The 16306-nt window shown below is 38.7% G+C and overlaps 1 non-coding gene across 1 annotated transcript; it reads right to left on the minus strand.

Annotated features, from left to right (window-relative positions):
• Window positions 1-461: 461 nt before the first annotated feature.
• Window positions 462-570, minus strand: LOC132017056 (U6 spliceosomal RNA). Its single transcript, XR_009404136.1, has one exon. It is a non-coding gene; the product is annotated as a U6 spliceosomal RNA (small nuclear RNA).
• Between the last annotated feature and the right edge of the window lie 15736 nt (window positions 571-16306).

Here is a 16306-nt window from a genome sequence, read left to right on the forward strand (position 1 = left end):
CCGCTTCCTCCTTCTGGAAGATATCAGAGGTCATATATTTAGCACACAAGGCCTCTGAATCCTAGAGTTTCTGCCAAAAGGAACTGTCCAAACTGCATTGGCTGTTGAGCGAGCAAGAAAGGACCTTCTGTTGTATCAAGTCACTGAGCTGCTGGAATTATCCAGCATAGTAGCTAGCGTTAACTACCCCACCCAGCATATATACTGGAGGGCTCACAGATGGATGGAAAATCGAGAGGAACTAATGATTTGAAGGAAAGTGGTGCTCAAAACCTTGAAGGCAGAAGGAGAGGGTCTGAGGAAGTAAGGGGCCGGAGTATGCATGTGTATGACAGACAGTACTGGAATGCAGTATTTTGGAGTTTAGAGTAACTTCAGGGTCTGGTGATAGATTTGAATGTTGGAAGAAAAACATGGTGAAGGTCCCTAAAGGGTAAATCACCCAAGAAGAATGACACAGGAACCATTTCTAAATGGATATCTTTTTGCATGTCATCCTTGTGTGGGGGCCACACTAATCTTTTCTGTATTGTGTAATTTTTTTTAGTAGTGTGCTCCAGAAGGGAGCACTAAATAGATATCTTTTTTAAAAATTATTTATTTATTTATAGAGATCACAAATAGGCAGAGAGGCAGGCAGAGAGAGAGGGGGAAGCAGGCTCCCCGCTGAGTAGAGAACCTGATGCGGGGCTGAATCCAAGGACACTGAGATCACGACCTGAGCTGATGGCAGAGGCGTAACCCACTAAGCTACCCACGTGCTCCTAAACAGCTCTTTTTAAACTGCCTTAAACTTAACATGGGTATGCTTGCTCAGCTTCATGTGTGTGCCCTAGACCCAAAGTTTTCAGTTCAAAATCATAGCATTTTTGGATACTTATGAATACTTATTAGAGTAAAAAAAAAACTATCTACACAGTGATGTTTATATGGTAATGAAGTACTATATCATTGTTAAGAATTTCTTCTTAATAATTAAAATCTTAAAAAATTAATGATATATTTATTTTATAATTATAAAATATTTAAAGATTAACTATGAAATATTTTAAAAATTAATAATAATTATTTATTAACTTCATGTAAACCCAAGTTTTATAGGATGTTGAACCCTTTTTGGAATGTGGCCACATGCGAGTTTCATCACACCATAGAGCAGTCAGTCAATCATGAAACCCAGTTTGCTCAGGCAGATCCAGTGTATGTTTATTGGACGAGCTTAACTACTAATGGCCCCTATTTTCAAATGCAAAAAGTGTCCTGATGGTCAATCTGATCTATATTCAAAGACAACAATTTGATATGGTCTGAAGTTTGTTTTAATTGCTAAGCTAAGTAATTATTGAGTGCAGTTATGATGTTAATGAGGCTTGAACTTTTAATACTTTGAAATGTGCTGTAAGGTTTCATCATGGTATAATTTGCATATGAATTTTTTTTTTTTTTAAACTGTGAGGCCATTGTACCTCTCTGGCAGTTATAGGACATTTATAGAACAGGCTACCAATCTTTGAATGACTCAATTTCCAGTTAGCGGACAAGTGTGGCTTTGGGTATGCCTTAACTTATTTCTAGCTCTCTCTAGCAGTGCAACATACACAGGGACTCATTCTGGACACAGATCAAAAGAATATAGGCCCTAAATACCTTAAGAGGGGCCATTACTTTCTAACTGGGAAAATCTTAATATTAGTGCTTTTTTTTATTGTTATTCATTCTAATCTTTCTTTTCAGTTTTAATTGGACAATTCATTCCTGAAACTATACATGAGGAAAAAATATTTCCACTAATTGATGGAATGAGACTCTCCTGCTCCCACACAACCAGGTCCCAGATGGACTTCTAAGTAGGCCACTGCCACATCAGCCCATAATCTAGGTTAGGAAAATTAGGCCTCTGACTAAAATTGTTTGACATTTTATTAATGAATACTTCTCTGATTATAAAATGGGTACATGTTTAATGTAGAAAAGGCTGACAAGACAGAGGAGTAGAAAAAGGAAAAATGATTCAAATTTTAACATATTTTATTTGCCAATTATTATTTTTTGTACATATTTTGTACATATTACATTTTTCAACAGTTTGTTTTTCTATACAGAAATACACTTTAAAAATATTTTTGGAGGAACACCTAGGTGGTTCAGTTCGTTAATCATTGGACTCCTGATTTTGGCTCATGTGATAATCTCAGGGTTGTGAGATCAAGCCCTCAGTGGGGCTCCATGCTGGGCGTGGAGCCTGCTTAGGATTCTTTCTCTCTCTCTCCCTTTGCTCCTCCCCCAAATTTTCTTTAAAAAAAGAAAAAAAAAATATATATACACACACACACACACACACACACACACGTATATTTGGAGTCATATTACATTAACGTATTTGTGTATAGCTTTCTTTTTGCTCACTGCCTTATGGCCCACCAGTTGTACTCAGGAATTTATCCCAGAGAAATAAAGACTTATTTTCACCCAGAAACCTGAGCATGGATGTTCACAGAAACTTTGCTCTTAATCTTTGAGAACTTTAAACTACCCAGATTTCTTTTCTTTTCTGTTTTTTTTTTTTTTTTACTTCTTTTCAGCATATTCATTGTTTTTGCACCACACCCAGTGCTCCATGCAATACGTGCCCTCCCCAATACCACCACCTGGTTCCCCCAACCTCCCACCCCCTGCCCCTTCAAAACCTTCAGGTTGTTTTTCAGTGTCCATAGTCTCTCATGGTTCACCTTCCCTTCCAATTTCCCTCAACTCCCTTCTCCTCTCCATCTCCCCATGTCCTCCATGGTATTTGCTCTGCTCCACAAATAAGTGAAATCATATGATAATTGGCTCTCTATGCTTGACTTATTTCACTCAGCATAATCTCTTCCAGTCCCATCCATGTTGCCACAAAAGTTGGGTATTCATCCTTTCTGATAAAGGCATAATACTCCATAGTGTATATGGACCACATCTTCCTTATCCATTCGTCTGTTGAAGGGCATCTTGGTTCTTTCCACAGTTTGGCGACCATGGCCATTGCTGCTATAAACATTGGGGTACAGATGGCCCTTCTTTTCACTACATCTGTATCTTTGGGGTAAATACCCAGGAGTGCAATTGCAGTAAACTACCCAGGTTTCTTACGATGATTGAATGGTCAAACCAACTTTGGTTCATTCATATCAGGAATACCGGTTAGCAATAATAAGTAATCACTGATATATGCAGTAACTTAGATGAACATCCAGGAAATTATGCTGAGTGAAAAAAAGTTAGTCTCAAAAGAATCATTAGTGCTGAGATCCTCTTGTAAAACTTTGCTGAATTATTCTAAGTAGAAAATGGATAATGGATCAGTGGTCACCAGAGGTTAAGGATGAGGGGAGGAAGGCATGGATAGGGTTTTACCACAGAAGCAGCCTGTGGTAATATTTAAATTTCCTGATTTTGATGGTGGCTAAGCAGATCTACACGTGGGCTATAATTGTCTAGAACTGCGCATACAAGTGCATGTATACCACTGGTGAGGTATGAGTAATCTCTGTGCTCAGTACCAATCTCAATTTCCTGGTTTTGACCCTGTACTACAGTTTTGCAAGAGGTCATCTGTATTGGGGGTGACTGTATTATGCATACACAGGCCCTCCCTGTACATTTCTTAATAGCTTCCTAGAAATCTATAATTATTTCAGAATAAAAATCTTTGAAAAAATGTTGGGACGCCTGGGTGGTTCAGTTGGTTAGATGGCTGCCTTCGGCTCAGGTCATGATCCCAGTGTCCTGGGATAGAGTCCCACGTCGGGCTCCTTGCTCGGCAGGGAGCCTGCTTCTCCCTCTGCCTCTGCTGCCCCTCTGCCTGCCTGTGCTCTCTCTCTCTCTCCCTCTCTCTCTGATAAATAAATAAAATCTTAAAATAAAAAGCTTTTAAAAAATGAATTGCTTATTCACATTAAAAATATTAGTGTAATGTTGAAAAAATTTAGGAAGATATACGTATTTTTTAGTTCTGGGAGGTATGCTGAATTGGTATGGGGGTGGAGCAAAGGATACATTCTGCCTTGTTTAATTGTGCTACTTTTAAAAATGTGTTATGAGCCTGTGTTGTTTTTGCAATTTAAGAAATAAAAGAATAATTTAAAACTAGGTATCCAAACATATACCCATTTCTTAGTTAACCTTTTTCTATTTTTTTTTTTTTAAGATTTTGTTTATTTATTTGACAGACAGAGATCACAGGTAGGCAGAGAGTCAGGCAGAGAGAGGAGGAAGCAGGCTCCCTGCTGAGCAGAGACCCGGATGTGGGGCTCCATCCCAGGACCCTGGGATCATGACCTGAGCTAAAGGCAGAGGCTTTAACCCACTGAGCCACTCAGGTGCCCCTTTTTCTATTGCTTTTATACTTAGTACTCTCCTTATAGAAATTAGATACTCACCTACACTGTCTTATGATTTTTTATGCTTTAGGGTTTTTTTTTTTAAACCTTTACTGCCTAATCCATTTGTAAATTTTCTTAGTGTTTAACATGGGATTTTTACCTAACTCTAAATCATTTAAAAATACCTAACTGCTGTTCTAGCTCCATTTGGCCTTTTAATTTATTTTGATGTCACATTTATTGTATATTAAGTTCTAATATAGACCAGGGTTTGTTTTGGATGATCTATTCAGTTTTTGTACTACATGGTTCTAATGATTGTAGTTGCATGATTTTCCTGTGTGGTGTGAAAAATGCTTTATTTTCAGGATTTTCTTCTTGGGTGGTATAAGCCACTTATCTTCTAGATTCAGTTACGAGCCCTTTTATGGCACCAAAGGAGCTTTTAATTGGCATTGAATTAAAATTATTAATTAACTTGTGGAGGTTTACTTATTCCTTATCTAAAATCTTGGAATATCTATAGAGTTTTCAGAGATTACTTTTATGTCTTTCTGTTATGTTTAGTAATTTTCTTTATGGGTTCTGCATTTCATTTTTAAGGCTGCTCCCTGGTATTTTTATGCTTTGAGCTACAATTATCAATGATGAATGGGATTTATCTTCCATTTTCTTTTTAACTGGTTATTACTAACATATTAAAATTGGTTTTTACACTTTTGTCTAGCATCCAATTATTTTGAAAGCTGTAAATTTTGTTATTGTTGTTGCTGGATTTGCTTTTGTCACTTCCTTTTGTTTTTTTCTCCAGTTCTTCATTTTCAGTAGATATACTTGATTATTTACTTAAGGGATGATAGCTGGTCATGTCCCTGATTTGAGAGGAAATGTGTGTAGTGTGCCACTATGGAGACTATTGCTGAATATTAGTTTTAGATGCTCTTTATCAGGCATTTGCTATGTATGTTTTAAAATTGAGAATTGGTACAGAGTTTTTTGCAAATGCCTTTAGGGTGTGTTGACTTGATCATTCCATTTTCCTTTGTCAACATTTAAAGATACATGTTGATAATTATATTTGTGATATATAGCATTACTTATTTTGCCTATATTAAAATTTCATTTTTAATCAACTTCATTGAACTGTAACTTAAATACAATAAACTACCTTCATTTAAATAAAATACCAATGTGATAAGTTTTGACAGATGTATATGTCTGCAGAAGCCTAGCCACAACATAGTATTTCCATTACTCTTAATAGGTTCTTTGTGCCCATTTGCAGCCCACTTCTTTTGCTCCTGGCCCCAGGCAGCTGCTGACCCACTCTTGTCACTATTGATTAAATTACGTTTTCTAGAATTTTATAGAAAGGGAATCATACACCAGACACTCTTTCATGCCTGGTTTCCCTCACTTAGCATAATGAAAAAGCACTAGAGCATGTTTGTAATGTATCATCTTGCTGTGGTGTCAGACCAGTGGGCATTTCGGATACATATTTCTAGCATTGCACTTTTTTTTTTTTTTTTTTTTTTTTTTTAGAGAGAGAGTGAGATAGAGCACACCCGTGAGTAGAGGTAGGGGCGTGAGGTAATGGCACAGGAAGAGGTAGAGAGGATCCTAAGCAGGCTCCATGTTCAGCGTGGAACCCCACTTGGGGCTCAGTCTCGCAACCCTTAGATCATGATGGGGGGGCGGAATCAAGAGACACTTAACTGACTGAGCCACCCAGATGCCCCATCTTGCATTTGCTTTTGTGTGGACCGAGCCCCAGAGAAATCACCCACAGTCATTCATGTCTGGGGAGAACATGGCATCAGTGTTCCCAAAGAACTTAAAAATAATTTCAGAACAACTTAATTATCTAGATGCTCTCATTATTAGATTCTCTTATAAACGATGTTCTAATGTAAGAACTCCGTTTTATTCTGTTTCCATCTTTTTTTTTTTTTTTTTATCTTTGAACCTTTTCTATACATCTTAGGTTAAAAATTGTGTGGTCTACTAGTACAATTGTGGTTTTGGTAACTTTTCTGTGTATTTATGACTTTATTTCATATGTTTTGATGGATTTTTATAAGCTATTAAAGTTCAATAAATATAAAGTCTTAAGTAATATCTATTTTATCAATTAAATTCTTTAAAATATGACTTCTAGCATATGTTTGTTGACATCCTAATATTGCCATTCCTAATTTCATTTGTACTTGAGTATAATTTTTTTGGTAATCCTTCTAATTCATTGATTCTATGTGTCTTTATTTTATGTTTTACTGAAGGCAGTTGGGATTTATTTTTAAGTCCAAATAAGGAGAGTTTTCCTCCTGATAAATTAACATTTATTTTTGGAACTTATTTTTAACTTATTTATACTAATCTATAGGATCTTTCTCATATATCTTTCTCATTTATCTTGTTTTAAATGTTACCAAAGGATGCTTTTATTACTATTTTTAAAATTTTATTTATTTATTTGCCAGAGAGAGAGAGCGAGAGAGAGAGAGAGAGCGCACACAAGCAGGGGGAGCGGCAGAGGAAGAAACAGACTCCCTGCTGAAGAGGGATCCTGATTCAGGACTTGATTTCAGGACTCTGGGATCATGACCTGAGCCAAAGGCAGATGCTCAAGTGACTGAACCCACATAGGCATCCCTACTTTTTTTTTTAAACCTGAAATATATTTCTTTTTGTAAAATGTAAAAGAATTAGTTTTAACTTCTCCTTGTGCATGGAAGTTAAAGAATTTGTTCTTTTTTTACTTCTTTCTGGTTTCCAATAATAGCTAGTTTAAGTGAGATTATAGGTAGATTTCATTCACTATTTTAATATTATGTATCTTCCAACAATCATATTGCATGTATATCCATTATTATGCCATGATTAAAATATTTACCTATATGCTCACTACCAACTCTTTTATACCAATTTCATCCTTTTAAAAGATTTCTCTGAATGCTTATATATCACAGATGCCTTCCTTTTCATAAGCAAATGAAAACAGCTTACCATGATTCAGTTATTTTCAACAGAAAACAACTTATTGTATTTTGTCTGATTTGGGGGAGTCGAGTAATTGAGTTCAGGCTGAAGATACTTTTTCTTTTTTTTAAAATTTTTTAATTTTTTATAAACATATATTTTTATCCGCAGGGGTACAGGTTTGTGAATTTCCAGGTTTACACACTTCACAGCACTCACCATAGCACATACGCTCCCCAAAGTCCATAACCCCACCCCCCTTCTCCCAACCCCCTTCCCCCCAGCAACCCTCAGTTTGATTTGTGAGATTAAGAGTCACTTATGGTTAAGTTACTTAAGAGATTAAAAGTCACTTAAAGTCACAAGATGGTCTCTATCCCATATTGTTTCATTTATTCTTCTCCTATGCCCTTAACCCCCCATGTTGCATCTCCACTTCCTCATATCAGGGAGATCATATGATAGTTGTCTTCCTCCTATTGACTTATTTTGCTAAGCATGATACCCTCTAGTTCCATCCATGTTGTCGCAAATGGCAAGATTTCATTTCTTTTGATGGCTGCATAGTATTCCATTGTGTATATATACCACATCTTCTTGATCCATTCATCGGTTGATGGACGTCTAGGTTCTTTCCATAGTTTGGCTATAGTGGACATTGCTTCTATAAACATTTGGGTGCACGTGCCCCTTCGGATCACTACATTTGTATCTTTAGTGTAAATACCCAGTAGTGCAATTTTCTGGGTCCTAGGGTAGCTCTATTTTCAACATTTTGAGGAACCTCCATGCTGTTTTCCAGAGTGGTTGCACCAGCTTGCATTCCCACCAACAGTGTAGGAGGGTTCCCCTTTCTCCGCATCCTCGCTAGCATCTGTCATTTCCTGACTTGTTGATTTTAGCCATTCTGACTGGTGTGAGGTGACATCTCATTGTGGTTTTGATTTGTATTTCTCTGATGCTGAGTGATATGGAGCACTTTTTCATGTGTCTGTTGGCCATCTGGATGTCTTCTTTGTAGAAATGTCTGTTCATGTCTTCTGCCCATTTCTTGATTAGATTATTTGTTCTTTGGGTATTGAGTTTGCTAAGTTCTTTATAGATTTTGGACACTAACCCTTTATCTGATATGTTGTTTGCAAATATCTCCTCCCATTCTGTCAGTTGTCTTTTGGTTTTGTTAACTGTTTCCTTTGCTGTGCAAAAGCTTCTGATTTTGATAAAATCCCAATAGTTCATTTTTGCCCTTGCTTCCCTTGCCTTTGGCGATGTTCCTAGGAAGATGATGCTGTGGCTGAGGTCGAAGAGGTTGCTGCCTGTGTTCTCCTCAAGGATTTTGATGGATTCCTTTCGCACATTGAGGTCCTTCATCCATTTTGAGTCTATTTTCGTGTGTGGTGTAAGGAAATGGTCGAATTTCATTTTTCTGCATGTGGCTGTCCAATTTTCCCAACACCATTTATTGAAGAGGCTGTCTTTTTTCCATTGGACATTCTTTCCTGTTTTGTCGAAGATGAGTTGACCATAGAGTTGAGGGTCTATTTCTGGGCTCTCTGTTCTGTTCCATTGATCTATGTGTCTGTTTTTGTGCCAGTACCATGCTGTCTTGATCATGACCGCTTTGTAATAGAGCTTGAAGTCCGGAATTGTGATGCCACCAACTTTGGCTTTCCCAGCAAGGTTTTTAATTGATCCTGTTGGTAGAAGTCTACGAAAGAGATTTTTTTTTAAATTTTATTTTTATTTATTTATTTTTAAGATTTTATTTATTTATCTGATAGAAACATGGGGACAGAGGAAACACAAACGGGGAGTGGGAGAGGGAGAAGCAGACTTCTTGCCAAGCAGGGAGTCCAATGTGGGGCTCAATCCCAGGACCCTGAGTTCATGACCTGAGCCAAAGATAGATGCCTAATGACTGAGCCACCCAGGCACACCCCAAATTTTATTTTTTAAAAAATTTTAAGTTAACATATAATGTATCATTTGCTTTAGGGGTACAGGTCTGTGAATTGTCAGTCTTACACAATTCACAGCACTCGCCATAGCACATAGCCTCCCCAATATTCATCACCCAGATATTTTATTCCTCCCATCCCCCTTCCCTCCAGAAACCCTCAGTTTGTTTCCTGAGATTGAGAGTCTCTTATTATTTCTCACCCTCTCTGGTTTCATCTTGTTTTATTTTCCCCTCCCTTCCCCTATGATCTTCCATCTTGTTTCTCAAATTCCTCCTATCAGTGAGATCATATGACAATTGTCTTTCTCTGACTGACTTATTTTGTTTAGGGTAATACCCTCTAGTTCCATCCACGTCATTGTAAATGGCAAGATTTTGGGTTTTTTGATGGCTGCATAGTATTCCATTGTATGTATGTATGTATATATATATACATATACATACATACTGCATCTTCTTTATCCTCTCACTTGTAGATGGACATCTAGGCTCTTTCCATAGTTTGGCTATTGTGGACATTGCTGCTATAAACAGTCAGGTGCACGTGCCCCTTAAGGTCACTACGTTTGTATCTTTAGAGTAAATACCCAGTAGAATGGTTGCTGGGTCCTAGGGTAGCTCTATTTTCAACTTTTTGAGGAACCTCCATAGTGTTTTCCAGAGTGGCTGCCCCAGCTTGCATTCCCACCAGTAGTATAAGAGGGTTCACCTTCTCCGTATCCTCACCAACATCTGTTGTTTCCTGACTTGTTAATTTTAGCTATTCTGACTGGTGTGAGGTGGTATCTCACTGTGGTTTTGATTTGTATTTCTCTGATCCCAATGATGAGAAGTGGATTGTGGAGCCCTTTTTCATGTGTGTCTTTTGGCCATTTGGATGTCTTCTTTGCTGAAATGTCTGTTAATGTCTACCCATTGAGGGTAACTATTGAAAGATATGAATTTAGTGCCTTTGCATTGCCTGTAAGGTGACTCTTACTGATATTGTCTCTGTTCCTTTCTGGTCTGTTACTTTTAGGCTCTCTCTTTGCTTAGAGGACCCCTTTCAATATTTCCTGTAGGGCTGATTTGCTGTTTGCAAATTCTTTTAGTTTCTATTTGTCCTGGAAGTTTTTATCTCTCCTTCTATTTTCAATGACAGCCTAGTTGGGTCTAGTATTCTTGGCTGCATATTGATCAGGTCCCTACTAGCTGGTACTGCCTCCTCTTCTTCTTCTTCTTCTTCTTCTTCTTCTTTTTTTTTTTGAAGTGGGTTTCTCTGCCTTGTCATTTTGTCTAGAGAAGAATAGATGAATGAAAGAACAAAATGCTAAAAAAATTTAAAAAAGAACAAAATACTAAAAGGGTAACAACGATCCCAGAAAAATATACACTAACCAAATCAGAAGAGCCCCAAAACCAGGGGGAGAAGAAAGGGAGAATAAAAAATATGATTAACCTGATGAATAGAACAGAGCCTCACACTTGATTTTGGGTATATTTTGATCTGTTAGAAGAAACTGCATCCCAAAATTTTAAAGAAAAAAAAACTTATATAGATACGAAAATAAGGGTAAATACAATGAAGGGACTGAATATGACTGTAAAGTTGAAAATTAAAAAAAGATTTTTAAAAAGGAATTGATAAGAAGTTGGTTGAAAAAGAAAAAAAAAAGGAGAGACTGTGAACAGGCTGGAGACTAGAACAAAGCCATACGCTAGATTTAGGGCAATTTTGGTCTGTTAGAAGAAACTGTATCCCAAACTTTTAAGGAAAGAAAGAAAAAAAGAAAGAAAAATATATGTGTGTGTGTGTGTGTGTGTGTGTGTACGTGTGTGTGTGTGTGTGTATGAAGTTTAAATACAATGAAGGGATAGAATATGACTATTATAATGAAAATTAAAAAAAGGTTTTTAAAAAAGTATTGATAAGATAAAATAGTTAAAATAGGAAAAAGGAAGAATTCAAAAAAAAGAAAAAAATTTTAAAAATTTAACTTTGAAAGACTGAAGAATCATGAGAAGAAAGTCATGAATTTTATGTGCTGTATTCCCCTATTGCTGGAGGTTTGCAGTTCTCATTGATCAATAAACTTGGCCTTGGCTGGATGTTCTTGCTGATCTTCTGGGTGAGGAGCCTGTTGTAGTGACTCTTAAGTGTCTTTGCCCCAGGTGGAATTGCGCTGCCCTTGCCAGGGGCCAGGCTGAGTTATCTGCTCAGGTTCGCTCTTGGAAGCTTTTGTTCCCTGAAGGCTCTCCGCTCTCCATAGAGTTCCGGAGGTCGGGAATAAAAATGGCGGCCTCCCAATATCCGGCCTGGAGGAGCAGAGAGCTCAGGGCCCCACTTTTCAATGCACCCTCAGAGAAAATCGGTCAATTTTTGGAGTCTCCAAACCCAGCCGATGTCTGCAGTGTGCTCCCACGCTGCTCTTCTCAGCGGAGGGAGGTGAGTCTCTGGGATCTGCCACTTGTTGGGTCCCTGCTCGGAGAGCGGTGGCCCGACTGTGTCTTGGATCATGGTTTAAGGTAACCCCAAGCTGAGATCAGCCTTCTTGGCTCCGTCTCTGTAGCTGGCTTCCTCGCTCTGATACATGAGAGTTCTGCCACACTCAGGCACCCCTGTTTTTCTGTGACCCTGAGGGACTTGAGACCACACTTTCCCCATGGTGGCTCCACTCCCCCTCTTAGCCTCTAGAGTGACATCCCTCTGTGGAGAGACTTCTAAAAGTTCCAATTTTGTGCTCCAGGGCCCTACCGCTTGCTTGGAGCCGGCCCCTCTCCCCACAGTCTTTCTTCTCCTATATTGCCTCTGATTCACTTCTCCACACTTCCTACCTTCCAGAAAGTGATCACTTTTCTGTTTATAGCATTTCTGCTTTTCTTCTCTTCGATCTTCTGTTGAGTTTGTAGGTGGTCAGAGTGGCTTGATAAGTCGCTGAATTCCTGGGACCCAATGAACTTTAGATCTCCTAGTACTTTGCCATCTTGCTCCTCTCCGAATCAAAATTTTATTTTTAATTGTGATAAAACATACACAGCATAATATTTGCCATCTAAACAAATTTATTTATGTATGTATTTACTTACTTATTTAGAGAAGAGAGAGGGGTGTGGGGTAAGGGAGAAGGAGAAAGAGAATCTCAAGCAGACTGCACACTCTTCATAGAGACCAATGCGGGCTCCATCTCATGACCCTGAGATCATGACCTGGGCTGACAAAAGCCAGTCACTTAACTGACTGAGCCACCTAGGCACCCCATCTTAACTACTTTACAAGTGTGTAATTCAGTAGTGTTAGGTATGTGGTCATTATGCAGGCAATCTCTAGAACACACCGCATTGCAATTTTTTTTAAAGATTTTATTTATTTATTCGACAGACAGATCACAAATAGGCAGAGAGGCAGGCAGAGAGAGAGGAGGAAGCAGGCTCCCTGCTGAGCAGAGAGCCCGATGCAGGGCTCGATCCTAGGACCCTGAGATCAAGACCTGAGCCGAAGGCAGAGGCTTTAACCCACTGAGCCACCCAGGTGCCCCTCACCTTGCAAATTTGAAGCTGTATCTATTAAACAACAATTCCCTATGCTCCCTTCCCCGAGCCTCTGGCAGCCACCATTCAACTGTCTGTGTGAGCTTGACTACTCTAGGTAGCTCATATAAGTGGCTTCATGCAGTGTTTGTGCTTTTCAGATTGCCTTATTTCACTTAGCCTAATGTCCTCTGGGTTCATCCCTGCTGTAGCATGTGTCAAATTTTTCTCTTTTTTTAAGGATAAACAATGTCCTTTTGGGTGTATATACCAACTTTTGTTTATTCCTTCATCTGTTGATGGCTGCTTGAGTTGCTTCTTTTCAGCTATAGTGAATAATGCTGCTGTGAATATATGTGAATAATGTATGTGAATATATCTTTAAGATTCTGTGCTCAGTTCTTCTGGTTGTATACCCCAAAGTGGAATTTTAGGTCATCTGGGCATTATATTCATAGTATTTTGAGAAAATGCCACGAAACTGTTTTCTTCTGTGGATGTACCATTTTATATTCCCAGCACCTGCAGACAAGGGGTCCAGTTTTTCCACATCCTCCTCAACACTTGTTGTTTCCTGTTTTATTGATAGTAGCCATCTTTACAGGTGTAAGGTGGCATGTAACTGTAGTTTTGATTTGTATTTCCCTAATGATGAAGGATGTGGAACATCTTTTCATGTGTTTCTTGGCCATTTGTATATCATCCTTGGAGAACCATGGCAGATCTTTTAAACAGTGACACGGCATAGTCAGACTTGGGTTTTGGAAAGACCACAACGGGAAATGACCAATTGCAGGGCAAGTAGATAGGAGGCTCTCACAGTTTCTAAAATGATGCTTTATTACTTTCAGAGTAAAGCTGTTATGTTGGCCTTTAATCCCATCCATTCTCTGCTCTGTCTTCTTCCCAGTTTTCATTCTTGTTACATCTTTTCGTGAATTCTATGTTCTCCTTAAGCTTGGTCGTATGCCCTATTAGCATTCCTATCTCACAACTTTGTGATTTCTTTTTTTGTATAAGAAATGTACTTAACCTCTCCTTTCCTACCTAAATGCTGCCGTATAGCTTTCCTTTAAAATATGCCTCAGTTTCTTTCCTCAAACACCCTTCCGATGCTCCAGTATGCTCCAGTTATCTTCTCTCAATTTCTCTCCCTCTTTTGTGGATGGTTGTGGTGTTCATTTACACTTATGTGTTATCCTGCCTCACTGTGAGTTACATGTGTGTGGAATACAAAGTCCTTGAGAGCACCGGTTTCTTTTTGTTTTATATCTATATATATCTATAGCAATGTATTCAGACCTAACTTGGTTCCATTGCTTTGTGATGATCAGTAAGTATTTGTTGTTATAATAGAAATGAGTTTCGCAAATACTTTGAATTAGGTCATATTTACACAACTGAAATTATCTGCGTAATTTGGCTTTTTATGCACATAAAATGATGCTTCATCAATTCAGTCTCAAAATGTAACTGCTTTCTCTCAAAAAATTCAGATTTGGCAGGCAGTAGAGTATCAAACAATGTTTTAGGAAAGAAAAGCAACATTACTCTTGACTATCTTCTGTGGATGAGACCCTGGCAGTCCATGTATGTTATTTGATCTGACATTAATCTTTTGTGGTAAGGGATTCATTTGCCATTTAAAGAGGAGGAGCTTGGGGGAAGTTCAGGGACATGGGAGTGCAGAGAGACTGAAGTAGATAGTCTCCACAGGTGGGTGTTGTGATGGTTTTAGACAGAATGATCAAAGGCTGCCCCAGAGAGTGCAAATGGAGCATGGCTTCTAGAAGTGCTAGAAGTGCTTAGGAGATAGGATAAGTGGATTTTGTATCGAGTTGGGAGAAACAGGAAGACTGGAATCTCAAGTTTCTGGCTTGAATCACTCAGTGGAACTTGGTGCCATTCACCCACGTAGGGCAGAAAAAGGAGCAGACCGTGTGGGTGACAGCTCTGAGGTTCCTGTAGGGACAGTCAGGTGAAGTCAGGTGACAGGAATACAGGACTAGTATTTAGGAGGGCAGTCTTGCTGAAGGAGCAATATTAGAATCACGCAGCAGTCATATTCCCTCATCCACTCATCAAGTGCTCTCTGTCAATTCCATACCAATGGTGGGGTGCTAGGAGCAGCAGACCAAGGCACGGGCAAGAAGAGAATGCATTTTCTGCATAGAATAAAATGAAACAAGAGTTGTTCTTTTCTGTTATCCTTAGGTGCCATGATGCCAGTAATAAATACTGCTTCCAGAAAAAGAAACTTTTGTTACTTTAAGTGCTAAACAATGACCATGGCAACTATTGACTTTGGACAATGCAGCTGCTGCCTTTAGTTGAGCACATTTTTATTCTTATCCTTTTTTAAACATTGTTTCCTAGGTGGGGAAGTTAATCTGGAGACCTTGGTGTTATATATTCGGCCCCTGGCACATGGGAACCCCACCCTATTGAAGATTATAATCTTCAATAGTAAGATTATAATCAAGTGGAATTGTTGGAGCTCACTTTGACAGTTCTTATCACCACCCTCTGTGATACTACATATTTTTGCATTTAGATAGTTGCTAGGAAAGAAGCGATGCCAGCACAGTGAATTGTGAAGATGAAGAGACAGTACTTGGGTTATGTGATTTGGCATACCATTTGACACTTGGAGTTTTTGAATTTGTGTTTCTATTTAAAAGAGTGTAAAACTGTTAGGTATGAATTTTGGTTTCCATATAAAATATTTTACTCAATTTGAACATTTTAAGATGGAAGTTTACTCTTTACTATACATTGTTTGAAAATGAAAAGCCAGTCAAGAAAATCATGATTACTACTAAGTATTTTGTGATGATTACTGAGAACAATTTTATGGGACACCTGAGTGGCTCAGTTGGTTGAGTGTCCAACTCTTGGTTTCAGCTCAGGTCATGATCTCAGGGTTGTGAGATCCAGCCCTGTGTTGGGCTCCATTCTCAGCAGGGAGGAGTCTGCTTAAGAATTCTGCCTGTCTCCATGCTTGCATGCACATGTTTTCTCTCTCAAATAATAAAAAAATCTTAAAAAAGAAAAACACAACAACCCTCAAAACCATAATTTTGTTATATAGGGTAGGGGGCTGGTATAAACAGTCTGCTCCTAATGTCAAATATGTTAGGTGAGCCGCTGAACCCCTATTACACACTTCTTGTGTCTCAGGAATGGTTCTTGGCTCTGTAGACTTTGAAGTAAATGAAGTCATGAGAGCATCAAGCCCAGGGGAATATGTAAGAGAAAGGAAGACTGCCCAGTGCCAAGCTCTGGAAAGCACCAGCTTCTATGACACAGACTTTAGAAGAGGAGGCCCCTAAAAGGTGGGCAAGGAGCAGAGAGACCAGTGGGAGGGGAAGTAAGAGAGAGAAGAGTCAGGGGTATTAGGGGGGAAGACGTTTCCAGAAGGATGGGGTGGTCAATGGCTTCCAGGATGACTAGGAAGACAAAGAATTGGCCAACGAGTAAGTGTCTTTGAGTTTGA

This window comes from Mustela nigripes, chromosome 4 (assembly GCF_022355385.1).
Source record: "Mustela nigripes isolate SB6536 chromosome 4, MUSNIG.SB6536, whole genome shotgun sequence".
NCBI classification, from domain to species: Eukaryota; Metazoa; Chordata; class Mammalia; order Carnivora; family Mustelidae; genus Mustela; species Mustela nigripes.